The 15,928-nt window shown below is 49.5% G+C and overlaps 1 protein-coding gene across 39 annotated transcripts in view; it reads right to left on the bottom strand.

Annotated features, from left to right (window-relative positions):
• The window catches only part of PACSIN2 (protein kinase C and casein kinase substrate in neurons 2), a 146,227-nt gene that overhangs the window by 43,075 nt on the left and 87,224 nt on the right, over positions 1 to 15,928 (bottom strand). The gene's annotated exons all lie outside the window — the stretch shown is intronic.

The raw sequence follows: 15,928 nt of genomic DNA, 5'->3' as shown, positions 1-15,928 counted from the left end.
AAAGCCAGTAGACTCTAACCAACTCTGGGCAGACATGTGTATGTCTGTGTGTGCATGGTGGGTGATGGGGGCAGGGGGTGCCTGTGCGTAAAATCAGGCAGAGCCCCTGGATCTTTGGGCTAGCCCATCCCGGCCTACTCTACCTAACTGGTAGGGCTAGGACCTGGGATAAAACATGAGTGGAGGCCATCCCACCTGTGACACCCGACTCCCCTCTCCAGAGTGTCTACCACATTCCACCTGTGTTGAGCACCGTCCCCACTCAACTCCACCTTTACTGACTCAGCCACTGAAGCCCCAAATTCAGACCAGTTTATTCTGACACTGTGTGTGGCTCAGCTGGAAAGCTAAATGGATCACTTCTGAGAAACAGATTCAGCAATCTACAATCTAGGCAAGGGTAAAGGTGGCAATTATTTCCCCTGCTGGAGGGAAGAAACTGAAAGACTCCCATAAGCACAAACCACACCTTGCTAGTGTGATGACCTGTCCACAGCCAAGATGAAACTGTCTGATTTTTTGGTAAAAAGGTGACCCCATCTTTCTTTACCTTACCCTATGTTCAGAACACACAGCCAGAGATCTGAGACCTTCCTCACTGCCACAGACAACAGTCCAAAGCCTTAGCTTAGCAACAGGAAGGGGTGAGACAGAGTGGCCAACTTGTTTTGAGCACCAACAAGGTGCAAGACTTTGTTCTAGGTCCTGTTCCGTATGTTATCACATGACTCTTCATGATTCTCTGTGAGACAACCTGGAATTGTAGTAAGAAACACAGACTCCAGAGTCAGGCTGCCTAGGCTTGAATTCCAGACGCATTACTTACGAGCTGGGCAACAGTGGGCAAGTTACCTACCCTCTCTGTGCCTCGCGTGCCTTATCTGTAAAAGAGAGACAACAGCCGGGCGCAGTCACGCCTGTAATCCCAGCACTTTGGGAGGCCAAGGCGGGCAGATCACCTGAGGTCAGGAATTCGAGGCCAGCCTGACCAAGACAGAGAAATCCTGTCTCTACTAAAAATATAAAATTAGCTAAGCGTGGTGGCACATGCCTGTAATCCCAGCTACTAGGGAGGCTGAGGCAGGAGAATCGCTTGAACCCAGGAGGTGGAGGTTGCAGTGAGCCGAGATCATGCCACTGCACTCCAGCCTGGGCAACAAGAGCAAAACTCCATCTCAAAAAAAAAGAGACAATAATGGAACCTACAATAGAGAATTGCTGTGAGTCAAATACACACAAGAGCTTAAAACAATACTTGGCCCTTAGTAAGTGCTACGACCTCACTAAGTACCGTTATATACCCTTAGTAAGTGCTATGAACATAGTAAATAATGAATTATTGCCACTATTATTATTATATAGTAATTATCATTACTATCATTACTTCTGTCTCTATTTTAAAGTCAAGAAAATTGATGTTCAGTAATTTGTCCACGGTTGTCCAAGTAATGGGTGGTGGAGACTAGTATTTGACACCAGCTCTGCCTGCTTGCTAAGGTAATATTCTCTCCATGACATCCAGATGTTTTCCAAAAACAATCTCAAAGTTAAGTAAATCAGGCTTCCCATAACCTACAATTGGATCGCTAATTAAAAGGGCTTAATCTGGTGGATTGCAGAGCTCCTAAAGGTAAAACACTGCTGTGTAGCAAGAGAGACAAAGTCCGCAACAGATAACGGTACTTCAAAGCCAAGTCCTACAAAGACATTGCCGCTGTGAGGAGACAGCTGCAGGACTAAGATGCGTGCACGATCCTAACCAGGCTCTCATGGAGAGAACTCCAGCAAGGGGTTCTCCCACGCTGGTTGGGGCTCTGCTCCATAATCATAGGGGCAGTGTGTCATGTGAACCACTAGGATTCACAAAGGCTGGACAGGCCACTTGGCCTGGGCCCTGATGCCACCTCTCACAGCAATTTTTTCTTTCTTTTTTTGAGGTGGAATCTGGCTCTGTTGCCCAGGCTGGAGTACAGTAGTGCAATCTCAGCTCACTGACACCTCTGCTTCCCAGGTTCAAGCAACTCTAGTGTCTCAGCCTCCCCAGTAGCTGGGATTACAGGCATGCGCAACCATGCTTGGCTAATTTTTGTATTTTTTAGTAGAGACGGGGTTTCCGCCATGTTGGCCAGGTGGTCTCAAACTCCTGACCTCAAGTGATCCACCCACCTTGCCCTCCCAAAGTGCTAGGATTACAGGTGTGAGCCTTTTTTCTATGGACTCCTATGCTACTAGCCAGGGTCCTCCTGGAGTTGCCTCACCCCATGTTTCAGCAGCAGAAAGTTTTCTACCCAGAGCAGCTGGTCTCTGCTCCAGGCTTCTCAGGGAATAGCAGGGCTTTGGGCTCAGGTGAGTCTCAAAGTGGCCCAATCAAGCCGCCAGCTGGGCTGCCTGGCCAGCCACGGGAGAAGCTGCAGTGAAGAGCAGGCCCCTGCTCCGGACTGAGAGGCAGCTTGACACCTGAGCCACTTGGGCAGAGGAATTCAGATTCTGTCTGGAGGCAGCTGTGGTCTTGACGCAGTTTTCCACAAGACTGATTGACGGTCTGACTGATTGGTTGACTGACTGACAAAGCGTCTTGTCTGTCATCCAGGCTGGAGTGCAGTGGCATGATCACAGCTCACTGCAGCCTCGAACTCATGGGCTCAAGCAATCCTCTCGTCTCAGCCTCCTGAGTAGTTGGGACTATAGGCACGTGCTACCACACCCAGCTAGTTAAAAAAAAAAATTTGTGTGTGGAAACTGGGATGTCACTGTTGCCCAGGCTGGTCTCAAACTCCTGGGCTCAAGCGATCCTCCTGCCTTGGCCTCCCAAATTGCTGAGATTACATGAATGAGCCACCACACCGGGCCTAAGATTTAAGAGCCCACTTAAGTGCCAGGAGCCAAGGAGAGGCTCAGCACAGTGGTCAGCCTTTAGGAGTAAGAGCCTGAATCACTGAGCAGAGAGGTAATATAACCAAGATCATGGGTCTGCCAAGGGCATCAGACAGGATATATGCTCTTAGCTGACCAAAAGGAACAAGGAACAACCAGCAAGGGAAAGGGACATTCTCCGGTCACATGGTGGCAGAGCTGGGAAAGGCCCATACTTGTTCACTTTCCTTCTGTCTGGGACCATCTGTCTGGGATCTCATCACAGCACTGTACGCAGCAACAGTGACATCCTATAGAATGCCTTCAGGTGCAACGAGGGACAAGCGTACCCCACGGGCATCTTCTGTGGCCACAGCTCAATCTGTGATGCCATCAGCTCAACTATCCCCATGTGCATTACTTAGGGTTCATCTTAATGCTCAGCCAGCTGCTCCCTGCCACAAATCTGTCACCTCCCAACTTAGACATTCTCCAAGATTATATACATCTTTATTAAGTAAAACAGAATTAGGAAGACACATCTCTTTTTATAAAATGGCACAAGGCATTTCAGACCCAATAGAAATGACTTTAGGAAGCTCTGCACCACCACTTCAGTTCTTGAGCTGGAATAATTCATAATCAACTACACTTTCATCTGAACCCTCCAAGCACATCTTATACAAGGTCTCATTGAACTGTGCAGTTAGTCCCAGCACTTTGGGAGGCCGAGACGGGCGGATCACAAGGTCAGGAGATCGAGACCATCCTGGCTAACATGGTGAAACCCCGTCTCTACTAAAAATACAAAAAACCAGCCGGGCGAGGTGGCGGGCGCCTGTAGTCCCAGCTACTCCGGAGGCTGAGGCAGGAGAATGGCGTGAACCCGGGAGGCGGAGCTTGCAGTGAGCTGAGACCCGGCCACTGCACTCCAGCCTGGGCGACAGAGCGAGACTCCGTCTCAAAAAAAAAAAAGAAAGAAAAAAAAAAATGAACTGTGCAGTTAGAATCTAGCAAAGATATCTGAAGCCCTAAGGGGACACTGAGGCAAGGTATAGAAAACCCAAAGAGACAGAGACTGAGGGGAAGAAATGAAAGTCTCCTGCCCAAAGAGTCAGTGAGGTAATGCAGATGAGGTGCCCATGGAGAAGGCCTGGGACGGTGGAAGGCGGGAAATCCCAGCTCTACCACAGGCCAGCTGGGTGACCTCAGAAAGCCATGTCATTTCTCTGCGCCCCAGTTCCTGAGCTGTGCTTTACCAGCTCGTTTAACCAGTGAAGGTTAAATGAGATGAAGGTTTCAGTACCCCCAGGTCACAAGCCATGGCAGGGCCTCCCTCAATGGGAGCATTGTCCTTGGTCTGCACCCTGGGCTTCAAAGTGTCCTTGCTACTTCCTTCAGCTCCACAGTCACAAGGAATGCAGGTAAAGGGGAGGACCTGGGGGACAAGAATCTGCACCAAAAAGAAAACCCAACTGATAGTACAACCGTGGCCAAGCTGGGAACTCATTTCTGATGTTCACAGAGCAACAACCTGTGGGGGGGTGGAGGGTGGGGAGGGGGGGTGGAGGGTGGGGAGGGGGGGTGGAGGGTGGGGAGGGGGGGTGGAGGGTGGGGAGGGGGGGTGGAGGGTGGGGAGGGGGGGTGGAGGGTGGGGAGGGGGGGCTTGAGCGCAGGCACCGAGCTGAGTTCTCAATGACAACTCCTAAGTCCCCTCTCTCCTGCCCCTGCTCTGGGACATGAGCAGCAGGGGCCCTGTCCAACCACCTCGTCCCTCCCACGGAGCCCCGCACCAGCCTCATCGTATGGGACTCTCCTGGCTCCCCGCTCTCACCCTGATGAGCCTCCCTTTCCTCTCCCAACCACACTGCACACCTTGCAGTTCGCTCTATGGCTCCTCCCACCCCTCCCAGCACTGATCTGTGGAACTCCCATGACTTCAAACGTCATCCATGTGCAGGGACACACCAGCAGCTCTCAAGAGGCAGCCTCTCAACCCAGTAAGAAGGCGATTTCCTCGCAGGCACGGAGAAGGTCCAGCAGTGACGTTAAGTCACCTGGCACACACCTGACACCCTAAAAGTGATAGCCATTGTTCTTAGAATCACCAGAGCAAGCCACCCAAAGGTTCTGAGAAATGTTGATGACTGAGACTGGGTTTGATTTTTGTTTTCCCGTCATTGTTTCTACTGGGATAAGCACTTTTGGTGAGGCTGCCACCTACCACTGTGACCTTGCCACCAGCACTCCCTTCTTCAACAACAAAGAGGCCAGTCATACCCACCCCTATGGCGACTCCTCATGTGCCAGACGCTGTGCCCCATGCACTACATGCATGCACTCCATTTAGTCCTAAGAACTCTATGGGGTAGCGGTTTCGCCATGGGCACTGTCAAAGCAAGGAACCTGGGGCACAGAAAGGGTTAGGAGCTTGCCCAAGCAGAGGAGCTGAGACCTTAAGAAAGGCAGGCCAACAGCAGTCATGCTCTTCACCACTGATCTTAACCACCTCAGTGCTGAGTTCAAATATTCTAGAACATACAACATGAAAAACTAAATATGGGTCAGACATGATGGCTCACGCTTGTAATCCCAGCACTTTGAGAGGCCAAGGCAGGAGGAATGCCTGAGCCCAGAAGCTCAAGACTAGCCTGGGCGACATAGTGAGACCCCATCTCTACAAAAAGTAAAAAATAAAAAAAATTAGCCAAGTATGGTGGCACGCACCTGTGGTCCCAGCTACTCGGGAGTCTGAGGCGAGAGGATTGCTTGAGCCCAGGAGGTCAAGGCTGCAGTGAGCTATTACTGGGCCACTGCACTCCTGCCTGGTCAACAGAGCAAGACCCTATCTCAAAAAAAACCAACCAAACAAAAAAAGTGAACATGCACTGGCCTGCCCTGTGCCGTGACGAACTACCGCTACAGTCCTATTTCCAGGAACAGTCTGTCAATCTTGGCCTTTCAGGTGGTGTTAGTAAGCCACAGTGGTTTCATCTGCATTTCCTCACTGATTGGTGCTCTCTGCCCTTTTCTTTTTTTTTTTTAGAGATGGGATCTCACTATGTTGCCCAGGCTGGCCTGGAACTCCTGGGCTCAAGGGATCCTCCTGCCTCAGCCTCCCAAGTAGCTAGGACTACAGGGTGTGTGCCACTGCCTGGCTATGCCCTACCTTTTTATGCCTTAATGGTGCCATTTGTTGCATGAGAACACTCAGTCCCAGGGCAACGGTATTTAAATATAATGTTTACTGTACCAATATTACCCCCACTTGCCTGGCAGAATCATGGTGAGGGTCAACTGAGAAGGATGTGAAAATGTTTTGTGAAGTAAAAATGTCCTTTGCAGATATCAGTTGCTACGGTGGGCATGACCCTATCCTGAGTAGGAACCAGCTGCAGACCAGGGCCACTGCAGACAGGCCACAGCCTAGAATAGCCATGCTCAACCTCACAGGGAGTCCCAGGAGCTAGAAGAGCTGCCTCATGGCACCATGCAGTGTTCAAAACCTATTCAATGACTGCATTTCGTCCTCCAAAGACAGTTCTCTTGCCTGGAGTCTGTCATGTTTGCATCAAATCAAGCAAGACTACTTTACCCGGATGCAGTTCTGCTGCTCCACCTGGGAGTCCAGGTTATGAATTTTGTAGAAGTGGGATAAACCACCATCTAAGCAGCTACCAGCTACTCAGTACCTCTCAGCGTCAACAGGTGGGTGAGGTGAGCTTCAGATATATTATTTTTGTACCTCAAAAATCCTACAAAAGATGTATTATTGTCTCCATTTGATGAAAAGGCAACCAAGATACAGATAATTCAAATCACTGGTCACAGACCCACAGCTCGTAAGTGCTAGGCTGGGACTCAGCCCAGACCATCGGACTCCATGCTGCCCAACTCCAGCAAGACACCACATGCCCAGCTACCAGGCATTTCCAGAATCCGCAATCTTTGGCAGTGAAAAGAAGAAAGGGCAGGAGGATTATCCAGAGTCCCACCACCTGCCAGGGAGGCTGGAGCCTTGGGGCTTCCGCACTGATCCTGATCTCTACCACATCCCCAAAGGCGCTGGGCCTGTCAGGAAGTACCACTCAGAATTTTTTTTGACACACATACGTCCTTAACCATAAAAATGAATCTGCTTGCAGCACCCTTTGAGCTGAAGAAATATGTAAGCTAAGGACACTGAGAGCGATTGTTTCTTCAAAAGGAGGTCAGGTAGGGCATGTTTCCTGGCTCTGCTTCATTCATTCTTCCAGGTTGAGCCCACTACAATGACCTTTACCATACCTGTGCACATGTGTGGGACAAGCTGCTCTCTAATGCCACACAGTGCTGGAACCTTTGAAAATCAATTTATTAATGCAAAAAATATATAAATGTGTATTTAGTAATTTACTGGGGGCTTCTCATCTGGAAGGTAAAGTTCCTGGGAAGAGAGTGTGATATTGAGTTGAAAATGAGTCTCAGCTCCACCTCTGTAATTCAGCTATTTGTCCCCTCTGAGAGCCACTGTCCTCGTCTGTAAGGCAGTACAACAGGGGCTCTCGTTACCTCCCAGGGCATTAAGAGGCTCAGGGGTGACAGCTGTGAAATAATTTTGAGAAAGTGCAAAGTGACAGACAAATGAGTCATCCCTGGTCTTTCCAAGGACAGGGACTCATCTGGCACTTCTTTTGTACATTTCAGACTGTCTGGCACCCAGTGGTTGACTAATTATTTCTTCCTAAAGAAAATGAACTCAGGCTGGGCGTGGTGGCTCATGCCTGTAATTCCAGAACTTTGGGAGGCCGAGGCAGGCGGATCACGAGATCAGGAGTTCAAGACCAGTCTGGCCAACATGGTGAAACTGTGTCTCTACTAAAAATACAAAAATTAGCTGGGTGTGGTAACATGCACCTGTAATCTCAGCTACTCAGGAGGCTGAGGCAGGAGAATCACTTGAACCCGGGAAGTGGAGGTTGCAGTGAGCCAAGATCGCGCCACTGCACTCCAGCCTGGGCGACAGAGTGATAATCCGTCTCAAAAAAAAAAAAACAAAAACAAACAAACAAAACTGAGCTCAGCCAGGCACGGTGATTCATGCCTGGAAATCTCAACACTTTGAAAGACTAAAGCAGGTGGATCACTTGAGGCCAGCCTGGCCAACACAGTGAGACCCCCATCTCTATTTAAAAAAAAAGAAAAGAAAAATTAGCAGGTGTGGTAGTACACACCTGTAGTCCCAGCTTCTCAGGAAGCTGAGGTGGGAGGATCACTTGAGCCCAGGAGCTGGAGGCTGCAGTGAGCTACAATCATACTGCTGCACTCCAGGCTGGGTGACAGAGTGAGACCTGGTCTCTAAAAGAACTTTAAAAATTAAAAATAAGAAAAAATCTAAAAAAGAAACTGAGCTCCAATACCGCAATTCAAAGCTGAATGAGTTCTGTGAACTCTGAACAAGGGCTACACATGAGGGAGACTGTTCCTGCACACACTCCAGACTTGAACTCGCTCTCACAGGCTACCCTGGGTGCCTTGCAAGATGAACCAGAAGCATGCCATCCGAATTCCAACAGGTGATTTTGAAATAAACCTTTAGGATGGGGTGGTGTGTGCTGAGTTATTCTGGATTCTTTGCCATCACAATGGCAAAAACAGATAAGAAAATATGTTTCCCATGTAGTTCCTCTGAATTTGTTTCTTCCCCAAAATAATGACATCACAGCATTGCCATTATAGTGTCATTTTTTTGGAAAGAAACAAATTCAAGGGAGGCAGACACACCTCCTTCTCCTTCCTCCCAAAGACCTGCTGAATTATGAGGTGGAAGCTGTAACAACACAGAAAAAAGGCCGTGCCGCCCATGGTGGAGTACATGCTGGAAGAGAGCGGCCAGGTATGCGCCGGGAGAAGAAAACCACCTAAAAATGCCAGTGCTGGAGACAAGGCCTTAGGAACACTAAGCTCAGGGTTGAGAAATGCAAAGTTGTGAGTGGCAGGAGTGAGGGTTAATTATCATGAATTATGATGGTCTTTTTTTTTTTTTTTTTGAGACAGGGTCTCAATCTGTCACCCAGGCTGAAGTGCAGTGGCGTGATCACAGCTCACTGCAGCCTCAACCTCCTCAGCTCAAGTGATTCTCCCACCTCGGCCTCCCCAGTAGCTAGAAGGCATACGCTACCATGCCCAGCTAACTTTTGTATTTCCAGTAGAGACGGGGTTTCGTCCTATTGCCCAAGCTGGTCTTGAACTCCTGGGCTCAAGTAATCCACTGCGTCTGGCCCAGGGTCATTTTAAAAACTGTATTTGGGCTGGGCACGGTGGCTCACGCCTGTAATCCCAGTACTTTGGGAGGCCAAGGCAGGCAGATCATGAGGTCAGGAGATAGAGACCATCCTGGCTAACACGGTGAAACCCCGTCTCTACTAAAACTACAAAACGTTAGCCGGGCGTGGTGGCACGTGCCTGTAGTTCCAGTTACTCGGGAGGCTTAGGCAGGAGAATCGTTTGAACCCAGGAGGCGGAGATCGCGCCACTGCACTCCAGCCTGGGCGACAGGATGAGACTAGTCTCAAAAAAAACAAACAAACAAAAAAAAAAAAACAGCTGCATTTGGAGCCAAGCCATCAAGGGCAGATGACTTTCAGGGAAGCCCCTTGCCCAGCCTCATACAGAGATGTGGCCACTCTCCCATTTAGGGGAAGGGCCAAGAAGGAACCAGCTCAGCTTCCTATGCCATCAGCCCAGTCTTTTCATAAAGTTCAAACGGACATCTGGGGAAAACAAATACTTGAGGGAACAAGAGAGAAATTCTAATGAAATCTGGTGAGAATTCTTGGAGAGACTCAAGGGTTGTGTATCCATAAAACACAAACAGGATGCTATGAAAAGGGAGCAATGAGAAACCAGAAAATAGTTTTTCTAACTTTTGGGAACTTCGTTTAGAAGCTTTTTAAATTTTTTTTTGAGACAGAGTCTTACTCCGTCGTTGCCCAGGCTGGAATGCAGTGGTGCGATCTCAGTTCACTGCAACCTCCGCCTCCCGGGTTCATTCTCCTGCCTCAGCCTCCCGAGCAGCTGGGATTACAGGCGCACGCCACCTTACCGGGCTAATTTTTGCATTTTTAGTAGAGACAGGGTTTCGCCATGTTGGCCAGGCTGGTCTCAAACTCTTGATCTCAGGTGATCCACCTGCCTCGACCTCCCAAAGTGCTGGGATTACAGGTGTAAGCCACCACGCCCTTTTGTTCTAAGGGGCACTTCTCAGGAATCTGGGAATCAGAGAATGACTGAGGTACTGAAACAGTTCCAGATCTCAGATTCCAGTGACTTCTGCTAACAATGTATGTAAGTACAGTGAGTCAGAGCCATTCCTTAGATAGTGTGCAGAGTCTCAGAGGTTAACAGAGATTGCCAAGGTGCCCTTGGCACAGGCTGGAAGCTGGCATAACCTCCTTCCTCCCCTTTGGGCTTGATAACAGGTAAACAAGTGACATGTTACACAAGGACATCAAGCTCCCCCTTAATACCCTTAATTTATTCCATAACCAGACAAAAGAACAGGTCATTTTTTAGGCCAAAAGCCTATTTTCATAAAGTTAGAACATTGTGAGTAAAAAGACCATGTTGCTCATCTCTCCTGAAAGCTGGCCTCGGGAGAAAGCCCCTCCGCCCCGCTCTAATCCTCTAACTGCAAAGGTAGGCAGAGGTGGACATCCTCGCTGCCACGGCCCCAGCACATCCGGCTGGCTGGGTTCTGGCTGCTCCACAGGCCTTGCACTGAGCACAGATTGACCTGCAGCTTGTTTCCTCTTCATTATCTGGGGGGAGATTTTTCAGTGGTTGGGAAATAATGATTTATTCTAAGCCACTGTTTGGGCCCAAGGTGAGAGGATCCTTTGATAAGGGACATATTTACCATTTGAACATCTACTATGTGCCAGGCACTCTCCTAAGCTTGGGGAGGGGCAGTGAACAAGGCAGACTGGGTCCCTGCCCTCCTGGGGCTGACATCCTACTAGGGCAGATTGGCACACGGCAAACTAAAAACAGCTATATGGTGTGAAAAGCACCAGGACACAGAGAAGTAGGGCACCCTAAAAGACCTGGGGGTGGGGGCGGGCTTACTGAGACAGAATGCAACCTCTCTGAGGACTGCAGGAAGATGGGCAGTGGGCATGAGAAGGACAGGGGAGGGGTCTTTCCGGCAAAGGCAGAGGGAGTGAGTGCTGTGCCTGTCCCAGCACCCAGCAAAGTGGATGCTCACATGCTTCTGTGGGGCCGGGTGCACTTTAGAAAGGACTAATCTGACGTCACAGATAAGCTGCATGGTAACTCAGTTTTGTGCCCATGCTACTGGTTTTAAAAATGAGAACATATTCATTTCATAACTGGCCACAGAACTGTAGCTGTATGTATTGTTGCATGCCTTCTCAATGCATGACATATTTAACAATCCAACTTTAGTCTATTCTCAACAAGGTGACCCTCTCAAAATGCAAGGCAGACCACATTGCTGCTCTTAAGCCCCTTGTGCAGCGTAAAAGCCCAGGTCCTCCCGGCCCGCATCTGCTCACCTCCACTGAGCTACTTCATCCTCAACTATTTCTTCTAAAAATTTACCCTGACTGGGCATGGTGGCTCACGCCTGTAATCCCAGCACTTTGAGAAGCCAAGGTGGGAGGTCTGCTTGAAGCCAGGAATTCAAGACCAGCCTAGGCAAGATGGTGAGATCCCACCTCTAAAATAAATAAAAAAATAAAATTAGCCAGGTGTGGTAGTGCACACCTGTGAGTCCCAGCTACTCAGGAGGCTGAGGCGGGAGGACTGCTTGAGCCCAGGAATTTGAGGCAGCAGTGAGTTACGACTGTGCCACTGCACTTCAATCTGGGTGACAAAGTGAGACCTGGTCTCTTAAAAAAAAAAAAAAAAAAAAAAAACCATGGAGAATACCTGACTTTGCTTCATGAATGGCCCCATACTGGAAGGAAGGGAGGTTCCCACAAGACCCCCCGCCCCCAGCTTTAGGGAGTAGGAGAGGTCCATGAGCATCTCCTGGACCGGCCTTGCCTCCAAAATGCCAAAGAGAAGACCAGACCCCCTGCATCTCTCCACTGTCACTGCCACTATCACCTCTCCTTTGTGTGGCTGCAGTCATCTTTTCCCTAACAGGGCTCCCAGCTTCCCACAGTAACTCAGTGTTTCGTATCCATGCTACTGTTTTTAAAAATTAGAACATATTAATTTCATACTTGTCCATAGAACTGTAGCTGTGTGTATTGTTGCATGCCTTCTCAAAGCATGAATTATTTAACAATCTGACTTCAGTCCACTCTCAACACAGTGACCCTCTCAAAATGCAAGGCAGACCACATGGCTGCTCTTAAGTCCCCCCACGCAGAGTAAAAGCCCAGGTCCTCCCGGCCCGCATCTGCTCACCTCCACTGAGCTACTTCGTCCTCCGATCCTGCTCTCCAACCCCCCACCACTGCTGTCCACCCTACACCAAGCTCCACTCGGCTCCTCTGTTGGTCCTAGCACTGCCAGGCACAGTCAATGTGCTGTCTTCTCCCTGAAATGGTCTCCCTCCTGCCCCACAGGCCTGTATCAGCCCCCACCCCAGTGAGGTCTTTTCTGACCCTGCCCTAGCCCACTCAGACCCCCTCCCTGCTTTATTCTTCTCTCCCAAGCACTTAACACCTCTTAAGGAGCTACATAATTTACTTAACTGTTTTATTTCTTGTCTGTCTGCCCCTCTAGAAAGTCAGCTCTAGGGCCGGGCATGGTGGCTCATGCCTGTAATCCCAGCACTTTGGGAGGCCGAAGTGGGCAGATCACTGAGGTCAGGAGTTTGTGACTAGCCTGGCCAACACGGTGAAACCCCTTTTCTACTAAAAATACAAGGATTAGCTGGGTGTGGTGGCCCATGCCTGTAATCCCAGCTACTTGGGAGGCTGAGGCAGGAGAATCACTTGAACCCAGGAGGCAGAGGTTGCAGTGAGCTGAGATCGTGCCATAGCATTCCAGCCTGGGCGACACAGCGAGACTGTCTCAAAAACAAAAAACAAACAAACAAACAAACAAACAAAAACAGCTCTAGGAGGGCAGGGACATTTGTCAGTTGTGCTCACTGCTACAGCTCCAGTATCCAGTGTCAAATACAAAGCAGTCGCTCTGCAAATTGCTGGATGAATTCAGGACAAGAAAAGTTGAAGAGCCTGGGTAATTCTGATTTATGGATACTGAGGATTCAAAGATGGAAAATAATGACAGCATTTATGTGAAGGTGCTATAACTCTAACGGTTAGAATTCTTTCATAAACACTACTGCACACGCTAAACTAAACCACACACAGGTTTAGCAACCATGGTTGGGGGTGTGTGAGGTTCAACCCTGGCTACCACCAGCCTCACGGGAGGCCCTCCTGCTGCCTGACAACCCAGCTGGGGCCCATGGGTTTCTGGGTCCTCCATGTCACCAGCTTTGGCTCAGCTCGGGCTATTCATGTCTGTCGTCAGTCCCCTGGAAGAAAGAATGGGGTCTTCTGCTTGTCTCTACCACCCAGGTCACCTCCTATAAGCTGCTCAGGCAGTAAGGCCCACGTTAAGATAGTGCTTTGCACCATTAGCAAAGCTGGGATGGTTTTTTTGTTTTGTTTTGTTTTTTGGAGATGGAGTCTCGCTCTGTCACCCAGGCTGGAGTGCAGAGGCACAATCTCAGCTCACTGCAAGCTCCGCCTCCCAGGTTCATGCCATTCTCCCACCTCAGCCTCCCAAGTAGCTGGGACTACAGGCACCTGCCACCATACCCAGCTAATTTTTTTTTTTTTTGTATTTTTAGTAGAGACGGGGTTTCACCGTGTTAGCCAGGATGGTCTCGATCTCCTGACCTTGTGATCCACCCGCCTCGGCCTCCCAAAGTGCTGGGATTACAGGCGTGAGCCACCGCGCCCGGCCAAAGCTGGGATGCTTTTTAAGAGCCCAACTATCTGGCACAACTCATTTTGTTTCCAATGATTTCATCTGGAAAAGTGAACATTCCTCAAAGGAAGAGATAAGAGACCAGTAAATAAAGTGACTTATATCTCTCTGGAACATGGTGTAATACATTTGATTCAACAATGGAAAACAGCTTGTGCACTGCAAGATGCTTGCGCTTAAAGGCTGGCCTCTCCCTCAAGGGAATCACACTGAGGCCTACAGCTCAGCAGGTCCTAGGCCCTCCGGAAGCACCCATCAGCCTGGGCAGGGTGAGCCAGAACACACTCGAAGGTGCTTCCAGAGATTAAAAAAACAGCCAGCATCTCCAGGCAGACACAACTAATTGTTGCTATAGAAACCATCACCATCACCTCAAAACCAGAGGATTTCAAACCACCTCGTGGCACAGAACTATCCACTGCAAACTGAAGAAAAACAGTGGGAGGAAGAGGAATCTTAGGAACTCTGCTAGGACACAGAACCACTTCAAAGAAACACAGCGCAGACTCTCCAATATTCTGTTAAGAAGAAAAGAGAAAAAGAGAGGGGGGAGAACACATCTTGTTTCAGTCAACACAATAGAGCAGCCCTCTTCCTCCCACAGGAAAAAAAAATTATCCCGGAGCCGAGTGCACCTGTGGTCCCAGCTCCTCAGGAGGCTGAGGTGGGAGGACTGCCTGAGCCTAGGAGTTTGAGGCTGCAGTGAGTTATGATCACGCCTGTGAACAGCCACTGCACTCCAGCCTGGGCAACATAGAGAGACCCTCTCTCTTTAAAAAAAAAAAAAAAAAAAAAAACTGCTCGGAGGTGGTTAAGGAAAACCGAACAACAGAGCAACCCCAGTGCAGTTCTTCTGCTTACCATACCTGCTCATCGGCAGCTCTGGAGCTCACGACTCCTGTCCAGGAGAATCTCCAGCTCTGCTCTTTCCACCCTCCCCACACTGCCAAGCCCATGATGATTTTAAGTCCAAATGTTGGCTAGCACAGAGCTGTCAAGGCCAACAGGGGCTCCTCATGGCCAGTTCTGTCCCACCAGCCTCCGCTCTCCTCATTTAGCCCTTGCTTCTGCCGTCATCTATGGCCTAACTTCACTGTCCTTACAGCCAACAAGCCATCCTGTGGTCTGTTTTTCTCAGCTGCATAAGCAGCATTTCTCCCTGTTGTCTGGGCATCTTCCAGTCACTTTTTTTTTTTTTTGAGAGAGAGTCTCGCTCTGTTGCCCAGACTGGAGCGCAGTGGCACGATCTTAGCTCACTGCAACCTCCGCCCCCGAGTTCAAGCAACTTTCATGCCTCAGCCTCCCGAGTAGCTGGGACTACAGGAGCCCGCCACTATGCCCAACTAATTTTTAAAAATATTTTTAGTACAGACAGGGTTTCGCCATGTTGGCCAAGCTGGTCTCGAACTTCTGGTCTCAAGTGATCCACCCATCTCGGCCTCCCAAAGTGCTGGGATGACAGACGTGAGCCACTAAGCCTGGTCCCGGTCATATTTTTATTTTATTATTTATTTATTTATTTTTGAGACCGAATTTCGCTCTTGTTGCCCAGTTTGGAGTGCGATGGCACGATCTCGGCTCACTGCAACCTCCACCTCCCGAGTTCAAGCGGATCTACTGCCTCAGCCTCCTGAGTAGCTGGGATTACAGGCATGTGCCCCCACGCCTGGCTAATTTTGTATTTTTAGTAGAGACGGGGTTTCGCCATGTTGGTCAGGCTGGTCTTGAACTCCCGACCTCAGGTGATCCGCTTGCCTTGGCCTCCCAAAGTGCTGGGATTACAGGCGTGAGCCACCGTGCCCAGCTCCAGTCATTTTTCATGGCTGTAAAATATCATGTCATGGTCCCACACTCCACTGAGCCAAGCCCTCATGTCCAGATGTCTGGGTTTTCAGGTAGTCCCTAGGCAGAGCCCAGGTTGGGATGTCATGGCACATGCAGCTTCCACTTCTGTTCCACTGTTTCCCTGGCGCGGTCTCTGGCTCACACATTCCAAAGAGAGTTGGTGAACCTCTGGATACAGTTTAAAAAGCAAGACTTCAATCTGATGTCCTCCATCTACACTTAAGGGGTAAACCACAAACCCTTGAGAAAGGATGGGAAAACACCCGGAGAG

Source organism: Macaca mulatta, chromosome 10 (genome assembly GCF_049350105.2).
Source record: "Macaca mulatta isolate MMU2019108-1 chromosome 10, T2T-MMU8v2.0, whole genome shotgun sequence".
NCBI classification, from domain to species: Eukaryota; Metazoa; Chordata; class Mammalia; order Primates; family Cercopithecidae; genus Macaca; species Macaca mulatta.
The sequence above is the reverse complement of the archived record's forward strand: the minus strand, read 5'-3'. Positions and strand labels throughout refer to the sequence as shown.